Source organism: Cuculus canorus, unplaced genomic scaffold, assembly GCF_017976375.1.
Source record: "Cuculus canorus isolate bCucCan1 unplaced genomic scaffold, bCucCan1.pri scaffold_54_arrow_ctg1, whole genome shotgun sequence".
NCBI lineage: Eukaryota > Metazoa > Chordata > Aves > Cuculiformes > Cuculidae > Cuculus > Cuculus canorus.
In genome coordinates this window covers 293,395-307,002 of record NW_026527841.1, presented here as the reverse complement: position 1 = coordinate 307,002, position 13,608 = coordinate 293,395, and positions in this window count along the sequence as shown.

Here is a 13,608-nt window from a genome sequence, read left to right as displayed (position 1 = left end):
AAAGATCATCTAGTTCGACCACCTTGCCATGGGCAGGGACACCTTCCACTAGATTAGGTTACTCCAAACCTCATTGAACCTGGCCTGGAACACTTTCAGGTATGGGGAAGCCATGACCTATTTGGACAACCTGTTCCAGCATCTACTTTTTTTTGTCAGCTGAGGAAAGCAATTTGCTTTTCATTCAGTTAAAAGATATAATAAATAATGTATCTTTGCTTCCAAAAGTGGTGCTTATTATGGGCAAATCTGGTCAGGCTTTGTTTACCTTTCTCTCTTTATGGTAACATTGCGGTTAATCTCTGGAATAAGCAAATGAGGACTTGTTAATATAAGAAACTAGATTACACTTTTTGTCTAAGTGTATATTTTTTTAAAAAGTGCAAGCTTGGCTATACTTTTTTTGTAATGACATTTTCACAGAAATGTATCTTTTTTAACATCTCTGTGAAAACAAAGAAACACAATATCTTTTTTTTGGTAGATTTTTTTATATGATGGGGTAAGTCTAGAGTCTAATGAAATACTTGGGGAGCAGAAGGAGCAGAGAGAGGTTATGAATGTCTAAATGGTTACATGATTACCTGAAACTTTATACTGTATTTATAGTCATGTCCTAATGTCTTTTACCAGCAGGTACTGAGGAAGACCTTTCTATATGTATTTGACGTGAGTCAGAAAAAAATCTGGTGCCTATTTTCCTTCTTTAGTAGGAAGAAGAGTAAAATTGTAGGACAAGTATTTTAGGGTGTGTTTCATATGTGACAGAGATTACATCCATTTTTCATTTGTACAAAAAAAAAGATATTCTAAAAGTTTAGCTACAGAAGTAACGGATTTATTTTCTCCCCCTCCCCTGGCCATGTGTTCATTGATAGCAAGACTCATAACCAGCTGCAGAAGACATCACAGTTCACATAGGAATCTCCTTGGCTCTTACTAAGATTTGACTTTGATCAATTCTGCTAAAACGTGTATATCCAGGCAGGTCCTTAAGCTGAAAAGCCAGCTTTATCTGATCCAGGAAAGGGTTATATTCTCTGTGCTTAATGGCTGAGTGTGTCTACACAGCCTGTGTATATCTGAGCCTGTATTTAACTGTTTTGTGTCTTGTACAAAGAATCTGGTTTTCCTTGTGGTCAAAGAAAGAAGCTTACCATTCCGAATGTTTATAATAATTTTAATTTCTTCTTACTTCTTTTTTTTAAAAGGGAGATAAAAAAGCAAGCTTTTGTGATAAGCCTGTAATTGAAATGATGGAACTCTTTGGCAGAAGTAAGGAATCAAATATGTATGATTACTGTGTGATGAGACATATCATCTACAGACAATGGCTATATCTAAACTGTAGGATCAAGCACCTTCTAGCTTCAGTTTTCATGTGTATGCCCTGGTCATTTCTGGCCTTCCATGTGGAAAAACAATAGAGCACCCAAGTTATGAGGGAACTATATTGCCATCTGGGTGATCAGAGTAAGAGGACTGTAGGGAGCATAAGGGAAACACACTTGCTTCAGATAGGCAAAGTAAATATTTTTCAGTTTTGCCTGTATGTAATGGAATGATATTTTAGCTGCCTTTAGTTTTTTCCCATTTAGTCTAGAAGTTATTTAAGAGCGGAATACGTGAGTCTCTAAGTGATTGCAGGACACTCATGGCAAGAGAATCCCAACTTCTCTGGAGTCCTCCTAATGCTACTGTCATAGAAGTTATTGCATTTTTGCACAGATGTAGATTTGATTCAAACTTACAATGTAAATATAAAAACTGTGGTACTGTACTCCTACTTTAAGCATTATTCCTATGCATTTTTTTCTAGCATTGAGGAAAAACAGAATTTGTGTTGTCAGTTCTTAAATTCTTCATAATTATAGTTTAATTACGATTTTAAACTGTCTTACAAAGTGTCCTACGGGCCTAACATTTTGAAAGGGACACCTGAAGCTAGAAGAATAAGAGGTAGCACAGAGCTGGCCAACTTTATTTGACTTGCAAGTATATATGGAAATGTTGATTATATTGCTTGCAAAGGTCATAAAATTGCACACTCAGGAAAACCAAGAAAATGTTATTGTCCGCTTCTCAAGTCTTGCAGTATTCTGGTTTTCATCTCATGCAATTCACTTTTCATGTGAAAGCGAGTTCCACTGAAAACGTGTGGAATTTAATTTGCATAGACCTGCCTTAACACAAAAAAGAAAATGCAAATCAACTTTGAACTTGGGAAAAATTATCTCGGTATTTCCTTTATCACTAGAAAAACTTAATGGATGTTACAACTCTTAGTTTTACTCAATTCAGGATAGTAGTAAACTGTGTCTTTAATAAGGCTGTGGTTTGTGCATGAGGCAAGTGGAGCTTGTTGTGAAAAATAAGTGGACTGATGGTTGGCTTTCTTAGCCAACTTCACTCGTTGTGAAGGTATTTAGCAATGCCTTCCCACAGCATGCATTTCAAAAAATGATTGCTTCACTCTGTTCTGTAGGTAGTCTTATGTCCATCTGTTGTAGGAGAATTAATTATGCTTCATAGGACAACATACTTCACCTGGAAGCAGTTCTGCTGAATCATTAGTCCTCACTTATATTAGCTCAATGGTTCCTTCTGTTTTAATGAAGTGGGCGTTTTGTCTCTTTGACCCTCTTATTTAAATAATAAATTTAAATTTAATTTAAATTTAATTTAAATTTATTATTATTTAAATTTAAAGAGATTTAAATAATACTGAAGAGCTAGTGGCAGAAAGTTCATTAAAACTCTGATTTTGTATTTAGTTTGGATGGGCATTTTTTTATAGCTCACCTGTGCTAAACCTCATAGCCTGTAATGGAGGGACTGAATCTCTCCTGCAAGACTGCTTAAATTTAAAACTTTCTAGTATTTCTTCTATAAAAGTGGGTTTTATCTTGTTTTTAAGGATTTGGAGATGAAGGAAGAGTTTTAAAATAGAACTCACTGTAAAAATGCCAAGCGTACTTTCAATCTTCTAATGTGCGTGTCTGTTGCATTTCATTTCAAAACTTGCTATTTGGCACATATGATAAGAGTATTTTAATAATAGCAGGGAAATAAAGAAATCCATTAAATGCCACACAGGAATAATTTACACATGAAGTTCTATATCGCTTATATAATTCATTAAAGCACCAAAATAAAGACAGATTTCTCCTGATATATATTGTCCTGCAGGATGAACCAATGAAGTATCTGCTAAGTGCTAGTTTTGAATAGTTTGTTCTGCTGTATTTATTTATTTGAAAGTATTTATTGTGTTTATTTATTTATTTGAAAGTACGCTTGGCAGTACAGGCTGCCCAGGGAGGGGGTCGAGTCTCCTTTCCTGGAGGTGTTTAAGGAACGGGTAGATGAGGTGCTTAGGGACATGGTTTAAGGGCGTGTTAGGAATGGTTGGACTCAATGATCCAGTGGGTCCTTTCCAACCTGGTGATTCTATGATGATTCTATGAGGAAGGTGTAGTGTAGTAGTACAGAAGAGATGATAGCAGTTATCCTGTATGGCTCAGTCAAGTTACAGCACATCTTTAATGCCATATTATTTGCATCCCAGTACACCTGCCAATGCTCAAATATTCTGCATTATTGAAACCAGTTGAGTTGTTTAATATTTATTAAGTGATAGAAGTAGTAGTTTATATAAATTGTATCACTTCTGGGAATAAGCCACTGGTTCATTTCAGTTTAGCCATCTCACAGAATTTACAAGCCAGTAGATTGAAAATTTTCAAAATGTTATTGTTCTGTTTTGGCCCACAATTAAAGTTTTAAGGGTCTGATCTAGAGTTTACTGAGGCCAAAGGAAGTGCTCCACTGAGTGTGGCCTTTTAGTTAGATTGAGCGACCATATCCCTTCATTGGGAATACACAGATTGTGAAAGAGACTTGACAAGAATTGTGCCGTTTTATGTAAATAGCTCAAATTTTAGCATTTTAATCTATTTTGTTTGAAGAAAATTACAAATATTTTATTTAAGATCTACTTTCCCTCCCTTTTGACTGTATTGTCAAAGCAGCCAAGGAAAATATGTTTAACAAATGGCAAAATTCTCAGCTGAATCACATGAAAAGCCAAAGACTATCCTAGTGTATTTTTTACATAGGCTGTATTGGATAATATGTCAAGAGTAAAGCTTTGTAATAGCTGCATATATGTCAAGAAACTCCATAGTAAACCAATTTTTAACCACATTGTCTTTGTTACTGCAGAAATTAGGGTTGTGGGTATTTTTTGTGTAGCTTAGATAAAGGAAGTGTCTAGTCTTTCGAGCTAACTATACTTTGTTAATTTGCAGAAATTGGGTCTGTGTTAGGACTGGCTTGAGGTTTTTTTTTATTTTTCTCTTATTCTAATACTGAATAATATCTTTGTTGATGTAGTGTACTTTGAGTACTCAAAAATAAGAAGTTATTTTACAAGTTTATAACCATATATAAATATTTTTTTCCACACATGAAGATGCAATGAGATGCCAATTCAAACAGTTCTGTTCCATTGTTTGCACTGTTTGTGGTTTGTGTCCGTGTGTAAACATGCAATTCTATTTATAACTTTGTCAAGTCTGTCTCTCCAAATAATCTAAAAAAAACCCAAACACCAAATACGTGTGGGGATATGGGCAGGGATCATCTCCATGAGGTCCCACCCCCCTCTCTGGCCTCTCACCTCCATGCTGCCATTCTCCCACACCAGTGGGTGGGCTAAGGTTTGTACTGTTGCAGGTAGCAATCAGTGCGGGGGAGGCTGCTGTGCCGTGGCTCCTCCTTGGCCAGGCTGAAGAGCATCCCCGAGTCCCTGTAGATCATTCCTTGTCAACTTCCTGCTGTCCTGCCTAAAGATGGGACAAGAAAAGTGATTTTAATGACCAGCTATTTTCCTAAAAGGAGCAAGGACGCTGCAGGACAGAAGTTTCTCTCCCCAGGTGAGGGAGGGAACATCACGGATGTTCAAAAGCAATATTTATTCTGGCTCCAACAAATATCAACAGACTAAAATGCTGGGGTGCACAGCTGGGCCACGGGGGTGCAACTTGCCTAAGTTACAGAAACAAATGCCAACCTGTTTGGACAAAAATATGATCCCTGAACACAACCCAGGTCACGCGGATCCTATCTGACACGCACACCATAAGGGAATGGGAGTAAGACAAAGAGTAAGAGAGGCTGGCACCACAAAGCACACAAACGGGCAATGATTTTCAGACAAAATGTTTAAGGGTTAGGGTTAGGGTCATTGTTAGGGTTAGGACTAGGGTTAGAGTCATTAGGGTTAGGCAGAGAGAATAGAGACGGGGTGAGATACAGGCAGAGAACGGATACAGGGTGAGATACAGGCAGAGAGCACGGATACTGGGTGAGATACAGGCAGAGAGTACCGATACTGGGTGAGATATGTAACTTCTTGTTACAGAAGCAGGATAGACAAAGAACAGTGACGGCCTTGGTGGCAAAGGCCAAGCGTATTCACACACACACTATCTAGAGCCCCAAACAATCAGCTAACATAGTACTTGTTAGCAGAGAAACAGCCAGGAGAGAAAAGACTGTCTCCAGGATTTGCCAATTCAGTAAGCACACAGCAGGAAGTGGTACATCTCATTAGGATGCATTAGTCCCAACGCCCTCTGCAGAGCACAGCCCATCGTAGCCCTGGAAGTCAAGGCAAGGTCAAAGGGCTCCTTTTAAAGAGACATCCTTAGCCACAGAATCATGAGACCATAGAAGAACACAGAAAAGGCTGCTCTGTTGCTCCTCAGGGTGAATTGGAATCACACCACTGATCAATTCCCACAGGAATTACAAGCCCCATCTCTTAAAGATCAGCCGCCACTCCAAAGCCACTTCACACCGCTTTCTTCTTCTTTTGAGTAACAAACCAGTGACGGGCTTTGAGCAGAAGGGGGACAACTACAGATCCCCGGGCAGCAGCTGAGGCCTCCCGGCCCTTCACCCGGAGCTTCGTTCCCAAACGCCGCCGCGGGGGCACCGAAGGACGCGGCCCCAGCGAGCGCTCGGCCCGAGGAGCGGCTGCCGCGCTCAGACACGCGCGGCCGGGGCAGAACGGCCCCCGGGGCTCCCTCCCGGCCGCTCACCCGGCGGCAGAAACAGCCGAGCCGCTCGTAGGGCAGAGGGAGCTGCTGCCGCCGCTACAGGACGGGCTTGAGGAGGTCGCGGGCGAAGCGGCAGCCGCTCTCCCGGCACACGGCGCCCGGGAACGGCACCCGCCCCGGGGGACACGCCGCCCCCGGCTCGCTTCTGCTTCGCCCTGCCGCGGCCATCCAGAGCCGGGGAGAAGCCGCCTCCTCCTCGGCGCTCGGCGGGCGCCGCCGCTCGAACGGGCGCCGCCGCGGGGCATCACGGGAGCGGCGGGAAGGCTTCCGGGGCGGCTTCCGGCGCCGCGGCCGCCATGTCCGGTGCGGGCAGCGGCGCTTTCGGCCGGCTCGGCAGGAAGAGGGGCCGACCCCTGCTCCGGTCCCGGGCCGGGCCGCCTCCCGGCAGAGGCGCCGCCCGCGCTCTCCTCGCCCCGCGGCCGGAGGAAGCGGAGGGAGCCGGGCAGCGGGGCCGGAGCGCGGTAAACACGGCCGGCAGGCGGCGCCCCCGGGCTCGGCCCGCAGGAGCCATAGGCCCCAGCGGGGGGGCGCGCGGTGAGGGAGCGGGCGGGGGCGCCGCGCGGCACGCCGGGAGCTGTAGTTCTGCGCCATCGGGGCGTGCTGGGAGGCGTAGGCGGGCGGGACTCCATTTCCCGTGGCGCCGCGCGGCGGCCGCTGCCTCAGGGCCTCTCCCGGAGTTCTGGAATGGTTTGGGTCAGGGGGAACCATCCAGTTCTAAGCTCCCCACCGTGGGAGGCAGCGTTAGGGACACCTGCATGGCTCACGTTGCTCAAAGCCGCATCCAGCCTGGCCTTGAGCTCCTCCAGGACTGAGGCATCCATGACTTCTCTGAGCAACCCGTGCTAGTGCCTCACCACTCTCCCGGTAAAGAATTTCCTCCTTCTCTCTATAATCCAAATATCCCTTCTTTAAGCTTCAAACCGTTCCCTCTTGTCCTATCCCTGTGCTCCCTCCTAAAGAGTTTCTTCCCATTTTCCCTGTAGCCCCTTCAGGTACTGGAAGGTCGCTCTACCGTTTCCTTGGAGAGATAATGTTTACCAATGTTTTGCCTTCTATGACAAAGCGGCTCAACTACTGTATGGGGGAAAGGCTGTGGCTGTAGTCTTCTTGGACTTCCGTAAAGCCTTTGACACAGTTTCTCACAGTATTCTGTTTCAGAAACTGTCAGCCTCTGGCCTGGATGGGCGCACACTCTCCTGGGTTGAAAACTGGTTGGATGGCCCAGAGAGTGGTGGTCAATGGAGTTAACTCCAGCTGGAGGCCAGTTACAAGTGGGGTTCCCCAGGGCTTGGTTCCCCAGGGTCCAGCCCTGTTCAATGTCTTTATCGATGACCTGGATGAAGGCATTGAGTGCACCCTCAGCAAGTTTGCGGATGACACTAAGCTGTGTGGAATTGTGGATCTGCTGGAGGGTAGGGAGGCTCTGCAAAGGGATCTGAACAGGCTGGAGTTTGTAAGCTTGTTGAGGCAAGGCAGAAGCTGGAAATTGTAGTTGCCCTTTTTGTTGTCATGTTTACGTAATCCTAAGAACTTTAATATCTTTTTATTGCAGATGCAGGGCCATCGCAGTCTGAATCTGAACCTTCAGAATTTTCAGTGAATGTTTGTGGAAATTTTGCTGTTGACGTTGTTAGACCCAGCATGTGAGTCAGTCTTTGTTATTCATTCTAACCAAGAATTTAACTAAGTTGGGTCTGGGTTTGTTGTACCCACCAACTGTAAACTTAACAGTAAAATTAGTTCTGTGTCTCACAGCTGCTGTGGTATACTTGAATTGTATAACTAGATATAGAAGGACTTGAAATATTTGTTGTTTTTAAGAGTGATATTGAAGTCAAAAGCTGTGTGCCTACTTAAAAAATCAAGCCGTATTGTTTTAAGTGCTGAAACACTTATTTATTTGTATTGTGATTCATCTCTGACATGAATAACTTTAATGAGGTAGACAACATCTTTGTATACTGGTTGCTTTGCAAGCCCAAAGATAAAATAAAAGCGCAGTTGCATTTTATGAATTACTTCCAACGCTGCTGAATATCTGAATATTTTTAAGAGAACTCCAGGGGCAGATGTTAAAATGACTTGGCACTTCAGGTACTGAGGAGTAATTTTCCTTTTACATGCACTATTTCACTGTAGCAAAGTCAAATGGCCGTTCTCCTTGTCATGTGACCACATATATACTTTATTCTTACTGTTTATGTCTTTTTCGACTAGGGCTTTGTATGCTTGTTGATGCGAGGCAGAAGCTGGAAATTGTAGTTGACCTTTTTATTGTCATGATTTAAGTAATGCTAAGAACTTTAATATCTTTTTTATTGCAGATGCAGAGCCAACGCAATCTGAATCAGCACCTGCGAGCAATGAGTTGAGGCCCCTGTTTCAGGAATGTAATAAGTAACTTAAGGCTTTATTTCTTCCAAGTAATTTGTATTTATGTTTCCATTATTTCCATGGATTTTAGCTTACTTTTTATAGTTGAACTCATCCCTGATTGAGAAGTTAATTTGACTGGTTGAACATTTCTGTGATTGATTACAGCAAATTTTAAAGAAAAAACAGCCATCAGTGCATTTTCCCACACTTTTTCTTAATATAAGAAATGAAATAAAGCAAAAATGAAGTTCTCTCCCACACCGGACTAGTGCGCCTCTGCTGTTTTCCAATTTGAGCAGAGATGAGCGTGATATCAATGTGTCCAAACCAGCAACTTTTGTTATTTAACTGCAGTTGTACTCATGACCCGTGTCATAAAGAAAGGTGAAGGGAAACTGTGCGGTGTGAAATGCAAACGGAAAGAATTTAATTGGTTGGGATACTTGCAGGAAAAATGTCAAACATTCACTGGAAAAATGGCTTTTTAGTTGCAAAAGCACATTGTTTAGACCAGACATTCAGCTTTCCAGGACAATTTTATTGCTATGCCTGCTGCACACCAACTAGCTGATCAGTCGGCATGTCCAGCTACACGATTAAGACCTGGTGTAATTTTCTTTTATAGTCTTGTTATATAGAAATGAATCACTGGGTAGCAGTAGCGCGGACTTGAGCTATGCACGATGTCTCCACTTTCCGCTGTGAAATAAGAATTTATTTATCCTATTTTGACAGCAACAAAACCATTGTATCCTAGATCTCTGGGTTCACACCAGAGAATGAGTTTGTACTTTGAAAGAGCAATGTATATAAATTGTTTTAATATTCTAGAAGAGTTAGATACATTAGCACTTGTTCCTTTATCTGCTTGAATTAGGTTCTATCCTTGAAAACTTATGAAGAATTATTTATTATCAAGCCCATTAGAAAGAGGATGCAAGTTCAATAAGGTATTTTTTTTTCTAATTCTATGAGAAGTGAGGTTTTAATAATAAGAAGAGTGATTTTTCATTACCATTTCAGAATGCACTCTCTACAGCTTTGTATCAAAGAGCTGAAGATTTTAACATGTATTACTGAATATATATTTATTCAAACAGAAAGTTGAAGGGATTTGTCTTGACAGTGTTTTTCTTTAGAACTTTGTTAGGAAAGTTGATTGGAAATCGGTAAAGTTACTGCTAATCTGAACCCTCAGAATTTTCAGTGAAAGTTTGTGGCAGCTTTGCTGTTGACGTTGTTAGACCCAGCATGTGAGTCAATCTTTGTTGTTCATTCTTACCAATAATTTAACGAGGTTGCATTTACAAAACTAGAAGGCTGAAACGCATGAAGGCACCCAGATGTGCAGCTATGGGTTAGTCTGCAAGATTTTGCAGATACAAACCAGCTTACATTAGCTGTACTTGGTGGTGGAGGGAGGAGGTAGGGGCTGGAAATTACTCCCTCGTATCTGTTTTCACTCACCATTTGCGTTGTGGATTATGTTCAGATACATTGAAAGCATTAATTTTACCCTGAAAGCAGAGCTTTTGGTGAAATGTACTTTTCTAGGCTGGAGTACCAGGGGATGCCAGAGAGAAGGCTCATAGTATGAAACCTGACCAGTGGAAAAAACTGTCGCTGTAAATAAGCAGTAAAGAATAAGCTTGAGTAAAGAAACTGTGTATGTATAACAGTCAAATTGTTGATACCCTTAGGATTTCAACTATAATTTTTTGCACGTAATGCAGAAATTGCTGTGATCTACACGGTGTTCTCAAAAAAATTAATACCATTTTATGAATTTTTCAGAATTCTTCTGTTCTATGAAGGTGTCGTATCCAGGAATTAAGGTATATTTATTTAACAGAGTCTTTAGGTAAGGTTTCAGTTTTTATTTCTAATGTCTATCAAATGTGTGGCAGTGGTCTGGGTTTGTTGTGCCCACCAATTATAAACTTCAACAGTAAAATAAGTTCTTTGTCTCACAGCCACTCTAGTATACCTTAGTTGTCTAACTACATTTCAGTCCTTTTTTGATCTTCTGACTGCCATTATCATGGGGAAAACTTTTGCCAATACTGTTTGAAGTTACGTACTTTATTGGGCAAAACGTGAAAGGGGTAATATGAGATGATGATGAAACTCTCTGGAGTCAAATTGCTTCATGGTAAGGCACCCAAGCCTTTTTTAAAACGCTCCTCAGTTGCGTAAAAAGCTGTTTTGTTCTTATGAGCTTCTATTGAATCCATTTCAGTCTCTTTTTCCATGGCAAGATTTTTTTAAAGATTTTTAGTACAAATTTACTGAAAATGTTGGGGACAATAGTGTAACGTTCAGAAAAATCCAACACCTACACAGCCCAGCGTGTATATTTCAAAGTGTTGACAAATCTGGAGATCACTTGTTCACGTAGACTTGAATGTACTTCCTGTGCCGAAGCCCTCAAAATCTATCCCATAAAATAAGAATTCCCATGCAGCTGTGATACTGCTGACCTGTGAATAAGAATTCTAGCCTTGCTTTTCTTTATGATGATCTCCTTTTCTCATTAAGATCTGTGCCAAGTTTCCTAAAGTAACGGTATATTTGTTTGATGTCGTAAGTCCTCTTAATCTTAGAACACTTTTCCTCAGTACTGGAAGTTCTTGTCCAAAACTGTCGTATTTTTAGGCAGTTGTTAGAGGCAGAGACAGAAGGACGACTGAGATCCCCAACTTGGGCACTCAGCACTGTTATTTTGCTTTACTGTAGCTGTGTTCTTAGAAGAGTTTACAGTGCTGGTTTTCAATCACTTTTAATGTGTACACCATATCTTCTTGTTAAAATTGGCTCTTTTTACCTTGGTAGCCATCAGGTAATCTCTACGTGACGTTTCTCAGATTCTTAGGAGTTTGCTAATGTGTCGCTGATGTGTCATTAATGTGTACTCCTATTTTCTTCAAGCCAAGGGATGTTTGATCTGCACTGTTGGTCAGCTGAGTCTTCACGGATCACAGTTTGTATGTCATGAGAGCAGTTGGAGACCCCTGGAATTAGTATCTGTGCATTCAGCATAATGCAGAGCTGCAACAGAAGCACAGCTTGCTAGCTCTCCAAGGGACATCAAATCAATGTACCTGTAAGAAATGAAAAATGTCTAGACTAGACTAAAGTAGAAACGTGTTTTCAGAGATCAAGGTATATATACATAAACTTAATTTGTGTGGCAGTGCAAGCAAAAATTGAATCGGCCCATGTGTTTCTTAAGCTTGTAATATATAATTGACTTCTGCATATCTGTTTCTTAAATACTTATATCTGATTATTCTCTTTCTGTAGAGCTGAATGCCAAACCTCCTGAAAGCCAAAGCAGATTTTTCAGTGGACCCTGAGACGAAGGTATAGGTAATACTCCCGTTTAAAGAAACGTTTCTTCCACAGAATTAATATACTGTCCTAAGGTGCTCTGTTTGTATTGTCCACTACCATAGATTTCAAGTGCTGACAAATATTCAGGGAACAGAAAAATGGAAGATGCATTAGGAGGCTGTGATTCTATTTTGTCTGGGAGGGTTTTAAACAAGTTAGAGAGGTAGTGTTTTTCTTACTTAGTTGAGCAGTTTTTCTTGTATGCCATTCGTGGCTAGAAATGCATCTGTGTGAAGGGATTTCTTTCTCTTCCCATGCAAAGTCCTTTGGCGTGAGACAGAAAATGAAGAGATTTTACTGTAAACGCCCAACATGTGATTTTTGTAAGAAATGCATCTTGGCAGTGTCTTGTGCCCAATGTGTTTACCCTCCTGATGTACAGAAGGTTATGCACCAAGAAGGTTTTAGTTGCTCCGTCTCCCAAGAATTCCCTCCTGTGGCAAACAACAGTGTGGCTCTGATAGGAAAATGATTTTTGAAATTGTATTGCAGGATTCTGGACTTAATGACTTCATGTCTTCAGTTACTGTATGAACGACAGTGAATTTATGCTTGTCTCATGCTGTAATTTGTTTTGTTTTGTTTTCCCTTTGTTTTTGCTTTAGATTTCTTGCTAATTGATGGGAAAGGAAAATCCTGCAGTAATTTTAAATATCTCTGTTTCCAGCTTGAATAAATTCTGCCAGACTAAGTGTTTCTTATCTCAGAAGAACCAATGTTTGGCCTAATCTCACATAAAAAACTGGAGGCTTGACTCTGTAGGATAGACTTAGGAAAGCGTATGTCAAGCTAAGTGTATTTTGCATTCTCTCTTTCCAGGTTACTTCTAATTTCCAAACTTGTAGGATTATAGCTCTGTTTCCATTGCAGTGTCACTTCTACAGCTGAACGTGCCGGATCCCTCTTGCAGATATTTTCATCCCTTGTTAGGATCTCATTGGTGCTTTAAAAGGAAGAGGTACAACTCTTTCCTAACTGAAAAGGGGGTGAGATGAATTCACAGCTTGATTTCCCTTATTTTTCTCGGGCTAATTGCCCTAGCTCTGGTAAGGTCAGCTGTACCCAAGTTAAGCCTGGATATGCCACATCTACAGTTGCGCTGCACTCGCCTCTCTAGCTTTAGGAGGTGAGAGTATATTTTATTTCCTTGCTTTGCAAAAGTTTGAGCTTAGCTAGGAGGTATTTCCTAGCAAGTTGTGGAGAATCTGTTCTTTTTATTTAGGTAGAAGGGGCTTTTGAGAACTTTGCGAATCAACAGTTGCAAGCTGGCTGCTTTAGTGATGTAGCATGTAAAAGCTTTTGATTGGTGCTCAAGCTTTCAACCCTGAAAGACCTGACTCGAGATGGGAGCGTTTCTAGGTATTTTGTATGTTTAGGATGCCAGAGATATACCAGGCTTTTGTTATAATGGAGATTCCCCCACAGTTGTGTTGGTTTCATTGATGTTAAGTAGATCTTTTGTTTTAAATATTGTATCATTAATACTGGGTGGTGCAACAACCTCGTAAACTACTGGTCAGGTGAGTCGGGTTCGGTTTTGAAGGACGATTTTCAGACTCATGTGGTGGTCTTTGTATTAAAAGCTGTTTTCCATCCAAAAGGCAGGCCTGCATTTGACATGCTTTTTAGCTGTTAGTTGGTTGATGCCCTGACTTTGGTAGCAGGGATGATAAACTCTAGTGCTTGCTTTGCTGAGTTAGTACTTCTCAAGTGA